The following is a 14,053-nucleotide window of genomic DNA, read 5'->3' as shown; positions in this document are numbered from 1 at the left end:
TAACTGTATTTAGGACTACAACAAAATTTGTATCCAGAGCTATTCTCACAGAGCAGTTCTATCAGAGCTCTCTCAGCCCCACCTCCCACACAGGGTATCTGTTGTGGGCAGAGGAAGAGAAGACAATGGCAAATGATGTTGAGACACCCCCGGGTAGTGAAAAGCAGGCTATAAAAACCAACTCTTCTTCTAAAATGTGCATATTATGCAAATTGCTTGCTGATTATGTAAATTAAGCAAATTGATTTGTTACTTAACATATGTTTTGTATCTCCTTCCATTAACCACCACAAAACCAAACCAAACACACACATTAAAAAAACCTGGGGAAAGAACCATTGTGTGAGCTTTTGTTCATGCCAGGATTTGCTCATACTTTCTTCTAATAGAACAGCAAAGCTTATCTAGAAGCAAGAAAAATGAAACAAAGGCACCATCTTCTATAGCCTTCGATTTTTTATGTGCAAGCATTACATGTTTCTGCATCTATTCAAAGACTGTGCTAGCAGAAATTATGTGTAGGAGGTTCTTGTCTGTGTGTCTCCCAAGTCTTGAACCCTTGACAACTAAACACTAAGCACACCAAGATGTTGTATAGGGGTGGCAGGTTACAGTAGATGAGCAATTGGGATTGTGAGTGCCCTGCATAGTGCAGGGGGTTGGACTAGATGACCCATGAGGTCCCTTCCAAGTCTATTATTCTATGATTCTATATTTTTAGTGATCTGTGTCTAGGTTCCCACAATCCAACTCTCCTTTTCTGTAGCTGCTGTGAAACTGGGTTAGAGGAACTCACCAAAAGGCCCTAAACCATATCCACCTAAATGGTCCTGACTTCCAGGTAAGAGCATTACAACTTTAAATATCTCACAAAAATAGACAGTAATATTGGGTCTGAGAGTTTTCTCTGCACATGCCATTAAGGAAAGAATGGCAAACCTCAAGACTGATATATCAACCTATAACCTCAGTCAGTTGACTTGAACCCAAGGATCACAGATTCTTTACCAAGAGCTGATTGTCCTTGAGTTTACTCCCACAGGAAATTAGCAGAATCTAAATATACTTTTTTTGGCATAATTAATTAGAACATATACTGACTAGGGGCAAAGCCCGTTGTATCCAAGAATACAACGGGCGCTAGAGCTTGGCAGTGGGAAGAGGAAAGGGGAGGAGTTGTCCAGTCTGTAAGGCCATGGGGTTGAATGTGTATGTTGTGTGGGAGGTTGTGGTGGCATGGTGGCAAATGAGGCCATGGGTGTGGAGATATGGGTCTCAAGAACCTGTGGTGTGGAATGTTCGTTGATTGTGGGAGAGGACTGACCTTTGGGAATTTTGGCATAGTGGTTACAGGTGAGCTTTCCAGAGCCATGTCCTCAGATATGTGAAGGGAAAATCAGACTGGAGACTCTTCTTAGGGGAAGATTACATGGCAATCAATTCCTCCCAGTTCTGCGTCATTTCCCTTCTTCTGTGAATTAGGCCACATTCACCAAAATGCCCCTCTGCCCTAATACACATGGGGTAGTCACAGTACACAGGTGTCCACCCTGTTCCTTCTTTTCCATTTTTTCACTGTTGATAAAATGATATGTGCCCACATGCTTCTTTCATGGTTGCTCCTTAGAAGAACGGATTTTTGTACCCTATTGCTTACTACCCAAAGGAGACTCAAAGCGGTTTACAAACAACTTTTCCATTTGTCTCTCCATAACAGTCAACCTGTGAGGTATGTGGGGTTGTGAGAGATCTGAGAGAACTGGGAATGGGCCGCAGTGACCCAGCAGGCCTCAGGTGTCTCAAAGCATTTTCCAATCGTCTTCCCTTTCTCTCCCCATAGCAAACTCCCCATGAGGGAGTTGGGGTAGTGAGCCTCACAGGGAAGCTGGCAACCCTAAGAGGAAGACTCTCTGTGCACAGCAGTCTTGACCTTAGTAAGGTTTTTTATACTGGTTTTTTTTTATTTGCCAGGCCAAGGTTATATGCCAGGCCAATAAGTCATTTCAGTTACCATGTGTCTCCAGACATTTACTTGTTCTCTATTTACAGTTTCAGGCTGTAAATATTTATTTAGATCTTCCTGCACTTTCCAGACTCACAGGACTGATGCTGGTCTGCTTGTCTGCACCCCAGAATACAAAGAGTTGCTGGTAAGGGCTGGCCATAACCCATAGGCCAGGAGGGACACCCCTGCACCACTCCCTCCCAACTGCAGGCAAAAATGGCTCCTTTAAAGGCTGGACTCTGAGCCATTGTATGATTTTGAAGTCCCACCTTCAAACCTCAAGAAATATTTCCAACCCAGCGGTAGCCAACCTACAGGCATGGCCTGGAGAGCTCCTGGAATTACAGCTCACCTGCAGAGTATAAAGATCAGCTCCCCAGGCAGAAAGGGCTACTTTGGACAGGGTTGTGGTAGAGAAGAAACATTTAAGGCTTCCCACACAGGTTGTTGTTGAATTGAAAGACTTGAGGCCTACTGCACAGGGTTGTTGTGCAGATGAAACAGGAGACAAAAGAGCCAGTTTCTTCTGCAGAATAACGCTTTGCAGTAGGCCTCAAATCTGCAGAGAGTTGCAAAGAAGAAAGACACATGGCGTGTCTGTGTCTAACCTCCGGGCAGAGCAGTATTTTAAGTGAGAAGGGGCTTTTCTGTGGCCTCCCTGTCAAGCAACAGTTTGGCAGAAGGGGAAAGCCCCCCCCCTTAAAAGGAAGGCCCTCAAGCTCCCCTGCAATGCTCTCTGAAGGAAAATGCCTTCCTCCCCTCAATCAGGGCCTGTCAGAGGCTCCTTCGCAGTAGGCCTGAAGGGGGGGCCTCCTGCCAGCTCTTGGAGTTGGACATGACAGTTAGGACAGCCTTGGGGCAAAAAGGGCAGGCGCAGCCTGTGTTCTCATCCCCCTTGGCAGCCCTACTGACCTCCTCTCCCTGCGGTGGTCAGGAGCAGACTGGCAGCCAGACTGGGCTGGGTGAATGGAATTTTGGTCTGTCCTGGTGAGAGGCCAATTGGAAGGCATTTTGCGCGCCTCCCCATTGGCCATTTGGCCCTTGAGTGGCACTTGGAGGGGTGAATCTCCAAAACTCCAAAACTCCAAACTCCAAAACTCGCCCCTCCGAGTTTTTATCATGGACAGAGCCTGCCCTAATTCCTCCCCAATAGCCCTTAGGGCTTTATTTTATAACCGCAGGAGCGGTTAAAGATGATTATGTGGAAGATCATCATAGAATCATAGAGTCGGAAGGGACGCCCTGGGTCATCTAGTCCAATCCCCTGTGCAGTGCAGGAACTCACAACTGCCTGCCTATCCACAGTAATCCCAATTTCATGCCCAAGTGATCCCCCCACCAAAAATCTCCAGAATTCAGCCTGGCCTGGAGGGAATTCACCTACCATCCCACCATCCCAGGTGCCATTATCCCAGTAATAGGAACAGTATGCCTTCTCTAAATCTCTAGATTTAAAGGGCTAGATATTTGTTTTGTTGTTGTTTTTAAATGGAAGTTGACAACCTGGGTTAACTTGCCAAATTCATAATGACCCATTATGCACGGGGGTTTTAGCACACATTCGGGGTGGAATGGCGGCGACTAAAATCACGGATAACGCACGGAGCCGGCTGCAACCGGCTGCAGCTTCGATGCATGCCGCCGAAAAAGCCGCGTCAGTGAAACACGGAAGAAAGCGCAGCTTCCGGGTGAGCGGGGCGCAACCAGAAGCGGCGCCCGGATCGGCGCGTGCATAATCGGTTACTCTGGGTTTTGCCGCCGTCGCGCCCCGCCCCGTGCATAACCGGTATGCGTCGCGTCTTCCCCCTCCGCGTTTTCCACGTGACCCGAAATCACCGTTTCGACGGCCGTGCATAATGGGCCAATGAGTGGCAAGCTCTGATTCTTTATAAAACCTAGCCAATTGGCAACCTGGCCACCCTAAATGATGTTTTGTGTGCATGACGTAGACCATCCAGGGATGTCTAGTTGGCCACAACTGGAAACAGGATGTTGAACTAGTTGAATCTTTAGCTAGATCCTGCCGATTTCTACAGATTTCAATTCCTTTAGTTCTTTAGTTTTCTTTCCTCTGTGGAACAAAATTTGAGTCCAGTTGTGTTACCAAAAATAGATTTGTCTCCTGAATATTGGATGGGGGAATTCATGATTCTAGAAGACTGAGAGGGGTAACAAGTGAGATTTCCATCTATGTACATGGGGGATAATCCCTGTCAGAAAACTCAGGCAGAGTCCAAATTTGAAATAAAATAAAATAATCTTTATTGTAAAATAAATTTAAAGCCCTAACACATTTGCACATGATTTAAGCTAACACAAACATACAAGAGGAAAGTTAAGAATTGAGATGGTGTGATAGGTGGTTTAGGATTTGGATCAGAGAAAGTTTAATAGCTACCAAACAAAAACAACTTAAATTCAAAAATAACAAAATATTTTATTTATCATAGCAGATCAGATTAAATCAAGGTTGAAAATTATGAGGTAAAACCAATACATGCACAGATGAATGTTCATATGTTTCAGACTAATCAGAGTTATTTAATCTGTTCACAGTTATTTAAAACTTTTTGTTAAGAGGTTTTGTTCCAGTATTTCCTCAAACACTCCAGTATACTTTCTTTGAGTATTCTCTGACTCTTTTGGTTCCCAGAATCCAAGCCCGTTCTCTTGAAACACCACTACTCATATTGAGATTTTAACTGACTCTTAAGGTCTCCAAAAGCAGTTTCTAACCGCACCAGACCAGGGATCTTCAGAGCTAGCTCCGTGTTTGATTGGGTAAGGAAAATTTCTACTCACTAGATGATCTATTCCCTTTTTTGGGTCTGAATGGGAGTTTTCACCTAACTCCCAACTCTCTTGCCAGCTTACCCCCAGTTCCCCATCTGTGAAAAAACTGCTCTCAGACAAGACTGAAATCAGACTCAACTCAGTCAAGACAGAAGTCTGACTGCCTTTTTCCTCAACATGCAGCTTTCAAGTCTATTTCTCTTCAGCTGATACTAACCAATCAAATTGTTTGAGCATCCTGTCACTCGAGGCACTCTATTTCTGTGAATAAATCACCCTTCACAGTCCTTTAATTATTTGTAAACCATTTTTAAGCTTCTTAAAAGTACAGTCCATGACAGCTGTAAAGGTCTAGATTTCATATTCACTCACAAACTTTTGAGTTTCATATTAGTACAGAGATATTCTATTGAAATCTAACCAGAATTTCATAAAAATATTTATAAATACCTGTTCTGATAACTAATCATATAATTAGAGTGTACGTGATTGTTGCTGAATAAAAACATATTATTCAATAACTTTTCCATTAAGTATTAAAGTAATTGAACGTTATTCTCCCTGTCATATTGACTATGAGAAGAACCTTTAGACACTGGAGACCTACAGGCAAGAGAGTGATGTTACAGTTGTTAGATGAAGTGGTTAGGCAGACAGGTAAGAATATGGACAGATAGACAGATATATGGACAATTAAAGGAGTGGAGAATCAGGCATATCAGCAATTGCACTTTAAATAGTCATGAATAAATAATCTTCTTTCATGTTGTAGGCTGTCATTATGGATGGCTTCAATTCACCCAATCTCATTGCTTGTATTGGTGACTCATTTCTTTGATGTTTTTGAGGCACATCTCTTCCAAATATATGCAGTTTATAAATACAGTGCAAGTTATTCATATAATATTTGTATAATGTATACTGCCAATGTGTTAGCGCACAAATCATTTTGGAAAATATATACATTTAATGGGAAAATTTGGTATGAAGAAACAGAAAATGGCACAAAAATAAAGAATTGAGTTTTCATTTTCGATAGTATCACTGACTGTAATTTGATCAAACTGAGGCCAAAATCTTCAACTTTATAGAACAAGGGTGGTATCCTGTCAACTCCTTATGGCCACAAGCCCTAAGGGCATTATCCTGAGAGTAAGCCCCACTGAATAGCAAAGCTTGAGTCAAGTGACACTTTTAAGACCAATGAAGTTTAATTCTTTATAAGCTTTTGTGTGCATGCGCACTTCACAGTAACATGGGACTTACTTTTGAGTAGACCTGCATGAAATCAAACACACACACCTTTCCATGTTCCTTGATCTCTGCTGAGCCAGAAACTACAGCAGTATTCCTGGCTATCAGAATTGTACTGCTAGCGTTTTCCTTTGCTCAGACACGAGAGTAAATTACCTGGACATTTCTTTTGTAGTTGTCAGTTTGAGACCTGCTGACACGTTATCCCATGGAATTTGGGAAAGCTGTGTGAGTTCACCTACCTACTAATAATATACTAAAGGCCTCACTTTCCAGCTTGTAAATGGTCCTTCAGAGTTAGGAAGCCTAGCCCTAACTATTCATTCCCTCTTTGCTTATTAGGGACAAAGGATATGGACTCCTGTAATTCAGTCAAAGTCGTGAAGGGACAAATGTGAAAATGCCCCAATTTTCTCAGATCCACTTCTATTCTGCTTTGAATCCTCCCCTATTAATTTTAGCCAGACTGACGATGAGAATTTCCTCAGGCATCACTTCTGAGTCATTTTATCATTATTCATAGAAGTTTTTTCCCCCCCAAAAGTGGACCAAAATGGAGCAAGCTGAAGATCCATTTAAGGTTGCCTGACAGATCCACTAAGGTAATTGGCTCTGTATCTTCATCCCCTTCTCTAAATGAAGATAATTTTATTAAGTGGCGCAGGAGGTGTTTCGCTCATGTCACCAGCTGCCTATTAGAGGCAGAAAGGGCTCCGCCATGTTATTTTCATCTGTTCTTATGACATTATGTCATCATTGTCAATGGTTACATCATGTCAAAGGTTGCCCAGTCTCTTGCATTGAAGCCTGCTTTTTTTTAATGCAGGTCCAAGATGTCCTTTTCAGGGCAAAGAAAGAGCGAAGGAGAAAAAGAAATAACAAACACATATTGGCTAAAATAGCCTTTTTCTTTTGACTATTCAGATGTACATCTGTTCAGTATTCTGCCCTGTGGAAAAAGAGGGCTATTTCAAGGAGTGCCAGTTTCTCTAAATTCAGAATGTGGGGAAAATTGCATTCGTATGGGGGACACAATGCTATGTTAAATTGTTGCAGCTTACTGTCAATCACCAGACATACAAAAGTCTCTGTCAGAGAGGCAGGCTATAGATGAAGCAAATAAATAAGTGCAGTTGTGGCATATGACGTGGTACATGATCACTGAAACCACCGAGCTCTTATAAATCCATACACTTTATCATTTTACCCTCATTCCTAAAATACTAGTATGTACAGTATTTTTTAACTGTGACAAATCATAGCATTACTGTGTCTCAATAAGTGGGGGCCCAATTCATACAACTATTTGTACCCTGTTTTTTTTCCATAACGGAGGCCCAAAATGACTTACAAAATCCTATGAAGTAGGTTAGGTTGAAGCAGGTTATCACCTGGTACTAAAGTTGATAAATATTGGGAGATTTTGAAGATGGTGCCTGTGGAAGGTGGAATTGGGGAAAGATGTGATGTCACTTCTGGGCAATGCTATAGGAGTAATCTATACTAACAGCATAGTGTGGCTCCATCTGTGTGGATTAGGGCCATGCTGACAAAAGGCGGCTTTTTTTTTAGCAAACTTGGAGGATCCTTCAGGTCTGCAGAAAACACTGAAAACTGAAAAATAAATGGAAAGGATAGTAAATACAAGAGTATGGCCTACAAAAGCACAGATAAAATCCCTATCTTCCACTGCAGCTGGACCCCTGAGGTGACAAAGCTAGAGTTGTGCAGATTTTGTGTGAGTGTGTGTGGAACTGCCACGATAACTAAGCTGGGGTCAGCCTGGTGGTGGTGGGAACTACCATAACTATGACAAATCTGTGGTTGGGTGGACTATGAATGGGCTGCTGCTGTTGAGGGAGCAGAGCTGGGTGGAACTATTACTGCAATGAATCTGGAGTCAGATGGGATGAGGGGGAGCCACCACCACCACCACCGATGTGGTGAATCTGGAATCAGACACAATGGAAGGAGCTGTCACTTTAAATTTGAGTTTGACAGAATGGGACGATGGTAGGGGTGGGGGGAATCTGCCATCCCAGTGAAACTGGGATCAGGCAGGCTGCAGGCAAATCCCCCTAAGATTATTGAGGGTCCATTTGTTTCCCTACTAGCTATGGTGAAAACCATAAGGAAATATGGAAACACTTAGCACATTGGTATAGATGTCATTTTCTAGTAATTTTCCCTCTTTCCAAGTTCTTGAGAATAAAGGATTTGGACTGGGAGGGGGATTTGCCTTCTACTGACAGGTAAATCTCAAGCACACCTGGTAAATTTCTATGGCAAAGTAGGGATTTAAACCTGGGTATCCCAGATCTGTCAGTGCTCAGCCCATCACTTTGTAGAGAATTGAATATTAAGTTTCTTTGTCTGCATTGAAAGATCAGATTAAGTCCGTCATTCTTGTCACTGGCATTTACTTCTGGTGCTTGGTTTTGATTTCATGCTACCACTGGGTTTTGGATATCTTTTGTCTGATCTGACTTGTTTTAATTTTGAATATCTGTTTAATTTGCCTTTGTTCGCATTCCTTGACATGACAAAGGGGCGAGCCAGCCTATTGCAGAGGCACGATGATGGGTCTATTTGCCTTTGTTATGAACAACCCATGGAGTGATTACAGTGGAAAGTCAGTCAATAAATACAGTAAACAAATATCACAAGTTAAGGAGACAAACATTCTCCTGGACAGTGGAAAGGGTACATACATCTGCATGTGCTTGCATGCATACACTGAAATTATTCAAATACAAAATGGTTATATAACTGCCTAATCTCTATAGTAGTTCATCAATACTTCTATATCTTAGTTTTTGTCACCTGCTTTTTTATATGGTTTGATGCTACCCATTTTTCAGGGGGATTGGTTTTTTTTAACTAACTTGTACTGAAATATTCTCCATCATATACATGGTTCCTGATAGTATGATCTAAATAAATTATTTTAAGCATGGCGGAATTGCTTCCATTAAGTGACAGATGTTGGTCCCATTCACTGCTATTTCTTAGTTTGTTATATTACATATTTGCTTCCATAAGTGTAGGGAAAGTGGATTTCTCTAAATCCCCCCACAAGTGTTCTCATAGCTCCTCCCTTTTAAACTAGAATTTCTAAAATGTATTCCAGAATTGGAGCATGCACCATTTGCTTCAGTGTTCAGTTCATTTGCTGCTTTGCCTCCTATTGTGTTATTAATACCATAAGTGCATGAACACATGGAGAAGTATTCTTCTTGTATAGTGTTTCACAAATGTGAACAAGTGTTACTTACTCTTTGGTCTTCACTTGGGAACCCCATTAGGGTTCATCCTAGAGCAACCAGAAACTCAATAAAAGACTTTTGTCTCAACAATGGCAGAACCATTACCTGGTTTCCATTTCTTTTCCTCACCCCAGTAAACACATTAACTCATTTGTTTTAGGGGCTAACTACCCAGCCTTAGCTTCCAGAAATGTAATAAGATATTTTAACAGAGATACTCGGCCATACCTGTGTATGCATGTAATTCTTGGATCCAAGCCATGCACCCAGCATGCACTTCTCCACATCATAGAAGGTAGCTATTAATCTTTCTCTGACTCAACCCCCTATCATAGAATCTAAACTCTTTATTTTCCTCTTGTATGCTTGTCTTAGTTTATATCAAGTGCAAGTGTCTAGTGCTTTCAAAAGATAATTCCCGATAAATATCCGTTTATTTTATATCAAATTTGGCCTCTGCATGAATTTTCCAACAGGGATAATCCCTCTGTATACATAGATGGCAATCTCATGTTACCCCTCTTGTTAAGAAGTCTTCTAGAATTGCTAATTCCCCCATCCAATATTTAGGAGAAAAGTCTGTTTTTGGTAACACAGAGAGGGAAATAGACAGTTGCATCAGATTTTTAAAGCAGATTTTTTCCATTAGCATGAATTGTGCATCCTTAAGGGTAAGCACATTTTTTAATACAGGCCATACAGGCTATCTAGTTCAACCTCCTGCTCAATCCAGGATCAGCCTAAAGCATCATGGATAAGTCTCTGTCAGGCCACTGTTTAAAGACCAACAGTGAGGGTGAGCTTACCTCCTCCTTAGGCAGGGGATTCCACATCATTTTTGAAGTGAGGTCTCCAGAACACAATACTCCAGGTGTGGTATATAGCGAGGCTAAGACATCTTGTATTTAATGAGATGCCTCTGTTGATGCAGGCCAAAATCTTGTTCATACACATTGCTTCCCAGAAGTATATCCCCCTTCCAGTTTGCATGCTTCTAATGTTTGTGACCCAGATGTAGAACTCTACACTACTAATTGAATTGCATCTTGTTCTCATTTGCCCACATTTCCAGCATGTTCAGATCTCATTGAATTTTTATCTCTGTCTTCTGGGGTGTTTGTTGCTCCCCCAAATTTGGTGTCATCTGCAAATTTAATGAGGAGTCCTTCCACCCTCTCATCTAAATCACTGATAAGAAAGTTGAAAAGTACTGGACCAAATACTGAGCCCTGTGGCACCCAGCTGCTCACCTCCCTCCTATCTGATGAAATAGCATTGCAACTACTCTTTGGGTGCAGTTTTCTAACCAGTTAAACAGTTAACCATCCAATAGGTTCAGAGGTTCAGCCATACTGGACTTAAGACTGACCAACAAGCAACAGTTGGTGGATGAGGTGAAGGAGGTGGGGACCCTAGGGGGAAGTCACCATGTACTCATAGAGATGGGGGCAAGGAAGCTTGTAGCCAGACGTGGATGTTGGATTTTCGTAGGGCAAACTTTAATAAACTCAGAGACATGATGAGTGTCATACTCTGGACAAGAATGCTGGAAGGGAAGGGAGCATGTGAAGGGTGGGCGCTACTCAAACAAGAGCTATTGCATGCTCAATCCATGACTATTGCAGAAAGAGGAAAACACTGCAGGAGCTCTAAGAAGCCTATTTGGATGAACAGAAAACTTCAAGAGGAACTAAGAAAGAAAAGTGTTCAGGAAATGGAGGGAAGGACAGAGCTCTAAAGAAGAGTACCTACAGGTTACTAGGCACTGTAGATCAGTCATCAGAAAGGCCAAAACTGAGAGTGAGATAAGATTGGCCAGGGAAGCCCACTGTAACAAGAAAAGATTTTTCAGTTATGTGAGGAGCAAACGTAAAGTAAAGTAGGCAATAGGCCCACTGTTGGGTGCAGATGGACAAACTCTAACAGAGGATGCAGAGAAAGCAGAAAGGCTCAGCACCTATTTTACATCTGTTTTTCCCCACAGGTCAAAGGTTTTAGGCACATCTAGAGATAGCAGAAGCCAAGAGATAATGTCTGGGTGGCAGGTTGAGATGGACAGTGAGGTTGTGGAGAGGCATTTAGCTGCACTGGATGAGTTCAAATCCCCTGGGCCGGATGAAATGCACCCAAGAGTGCTCAAAGAACTTTCCAGAGAACTTTCAGAACCCTTGTCCATCATCTTTGGGACCTCTTTAAGGACTGGAGGACTGGAAGAGAGCAAACGTTATTCTAGTCTTCAAAAAAGGGAGGAAGGATGACCCGGGAAACTATAGACCAGTGAGTCTGACCACTGTTGTGGGGAAGATAATGGAGCAGATATTAAACATCTGCAAACATCTGGAGGACAATTTGGTGATCCAAGGAAGTCAGCATGGATTTGTCCCCACCAGGTCCTGTCAGACCAACCTGGTTCCTTTTTGGACCAAGTGACAGGTTTGCTGGATCGCGGAAATTCAGTTGATGTTGTTTACTTGGATTTTAGTAAATCTTTTGATAAGGTTCCCCATGATGTTCTGATGGATAGGTTGAAGGACTGCAATCTGGATTTTCAGATAGTTAGGTGGATAGGGAATTGGTTAGAGAACCACACTCAAAGAGTTGTTGTCAATGGTGTTTCATCAGACTGGAGGGAGGTGAGTAGCGGGTACCTCAGGGCTTGGTGCTCGGCCCAGTACTTCTTAACATATTTATTAATGATCTAGATGAGGGGGTGGAGGGACTACTCATCAAGTTTGCAGATGACACCAAATTGGGAGGACTGGCAAATACTCCAGAAGATAGAGACAGAGTTCAGCGAGATCTGAACACAATGGAAAAATGGGCAAATGAGAACAAGATGCAATTTAATAAAGATAAATGTAAAGTTCTGCATCTGGGTCAGAAAAATGAAAAGCATGCCTACTGGATGGGGGATATGCTTCTAGGTAACACTGTGTGTGAACGAGACCTTGGGCTACTTGTGGATTGTAAGCTAAACATGAGCAGGCAGTGTGATGCAGTGGTAAAAAAGGCAAATACCATTTTGGGCTGTATCAACAGGGGCATAACATCAAAATTACAAGATGTCATAGTCCCATTGTATATGGCACTGGTCAGACAACACCTGGAGTACTGTGTGCAGTTCTGGAGGCCTCACTTCAAGAAGGACGTAGATAAAATTGAAAGGGTACAGAGGAGAGCAACGAGGATGATCTGGGGCCAAGCCTTATGAAGATAGGTTGAGGGACTGGGAATGTTCAGCCTGGAGAAAAGGAGGTTGAGAGGGGACATGATAGCCCTCTTTAAGTATTTGAAAGGTTGTCATATGGAGGAGGGCAGGATGCTGTTCCCATTGGCTGCAGAGGAAAGGACACGCAGTAATGGGTTTAAATTTCAAGTACAACGATATAGGCTAAATATCAGGAAAAAAAATTCACAGTCAGAGTAGTTCAGCCGTGGAATAGGCTGCCTAAGGAGGTGATGAGCTCCCCCTCACTGGCAGTCTTCAAGCAAAGGTTGGATACACACTTTTCTTGGATGCTTTAGGGTGCTTTGGGCTGATCCTGCATTGAGCAGGGGGTTGGACTAGATGGCCTTTATGGCCCCTTCCAACTCTATGATTCTATGATTCAATAATTCAGTCTTCCCATTTATCCATCAGACCATCATGGGTAACTTTGACAAAAGACTTACTAAAATCCAGGTAAACAACAACTGAGTGTCCATAATTGATTTTCTACAGTGGGACTGATCTCTGCAGTCACTATGGAAATGAGTTTTAGTGGTGGTGGTGCGGGGGGGGGGTGTGGAGGTCCCAGGTCCCACCTAGAGGCTGGCATCCCTAGCTTAGAGTTTCAGACTAGAATCTGGGAAATCACTCTGAATCTCCATAAAAGCTCACTGGGTCATCCTGGGGCCAGTCATACACTCTTAAGTCCCAGTTCTGCAGGGTCTGCTAGCTGGGCCTTTTCTACCAGGTGTTCAGTTGAGGCCAGGGCAAGGAAGATTTACTGGGGCCCTTCTCTGCTCCCCCCCCCCAAAGTGTTAGGTCTACTGGGGTGTGATTCTACTGGCTTGGGTTACTGGGGTTTTGGAAGAGCTACCAGGCTGGCATTATTGTATGGTTTTATAATGATTTTTACTCTTGTACACCACCATGAGCCAGCTGGCCAAGAGTGGTAGTTAACAAATGAAATTAATAATAATGTCTAAGCTATCTCACTGAATTATTGTATAGATAAATCAGAAGAGAGGGGAATGATATAAGCTGCTGTGGGTACCATTGTGGAGAACAATGGCTATACGCAGCCTGGGTCTGGCTTATCTGCAGGACTGATTATGCCCCCTGCAGGTCTAAGTCCCTCGCTCCCAGATAGAGAGTAATAGACCTTTAATGGACAGGAGGAGGAGGTTGGTTTACATATTTATTATCCGGTACCTTGTTATTGTGTTTTAATTACGTTTTAATGGCTTTTATGGGATTTTATTGTTTTTATGAATTCTGTAAACCACTGCAAGACATTTGAGAGTGGCAGTATATAAACAAACAAACAAACAAATAAATATAGGGAAAAGTAAAGTTTTGGGAGATGACAGGTGAAAGTGAGGCTCACTCTGCAAGTTCTTGCAAATTCCTCATCGCAATGTTTTCCTAGGGAGAGGCTGCTGGGCAAGACAAGGAAAATAAAAGTAGGCTGGCTGATAGGAAAAACAGAAGGCAGCAGGAAAGGGGGAGAGGCTATGAGGATGGGGAAAA

At 42.6% G+C, this 14,053-nt stretch overlaps 1 long non-coding RNA gene across 1 annotated transcript in view; it reads left to right on the top strand.

Moving 5' to 3' along the window:
* LOC143835487 (uncharacterized) overlaps positions 1–14,053 on the top strand; it is a 32,534-nt gene that overhangs the window by 1,457 nt on the left and 17,024 nt on the right. The window contains exon 2 of the long non-coding RNA XR_013230173.1: positions 767–841. This is a non-coding gene — a long non-coding RNA (uncharacterized LOC143835487). The remainder of the gene's footprint in view (positions 1–766; positions 842–14,053) is intronic.

Source organism: Paroedura picta, chromosome 1, assembly GCF_049243985.1.
Source record: "Paroedura picta isolate Pp20150507F chromosome 1, Ppicta_v3.0, whole genome shotgun sequence".
Lineage (NCBI taxonomy): Eukaryota > Metazoa > Chordata > Lepidosauria > Squamata > Gekkonidae > Paroedura > Paroedura picta.
The sequence above is the reverse complement of the archived record's forward strand: the minus strand, read 5'-3'. Positions and strand labels throughout refer to the sequence as shown.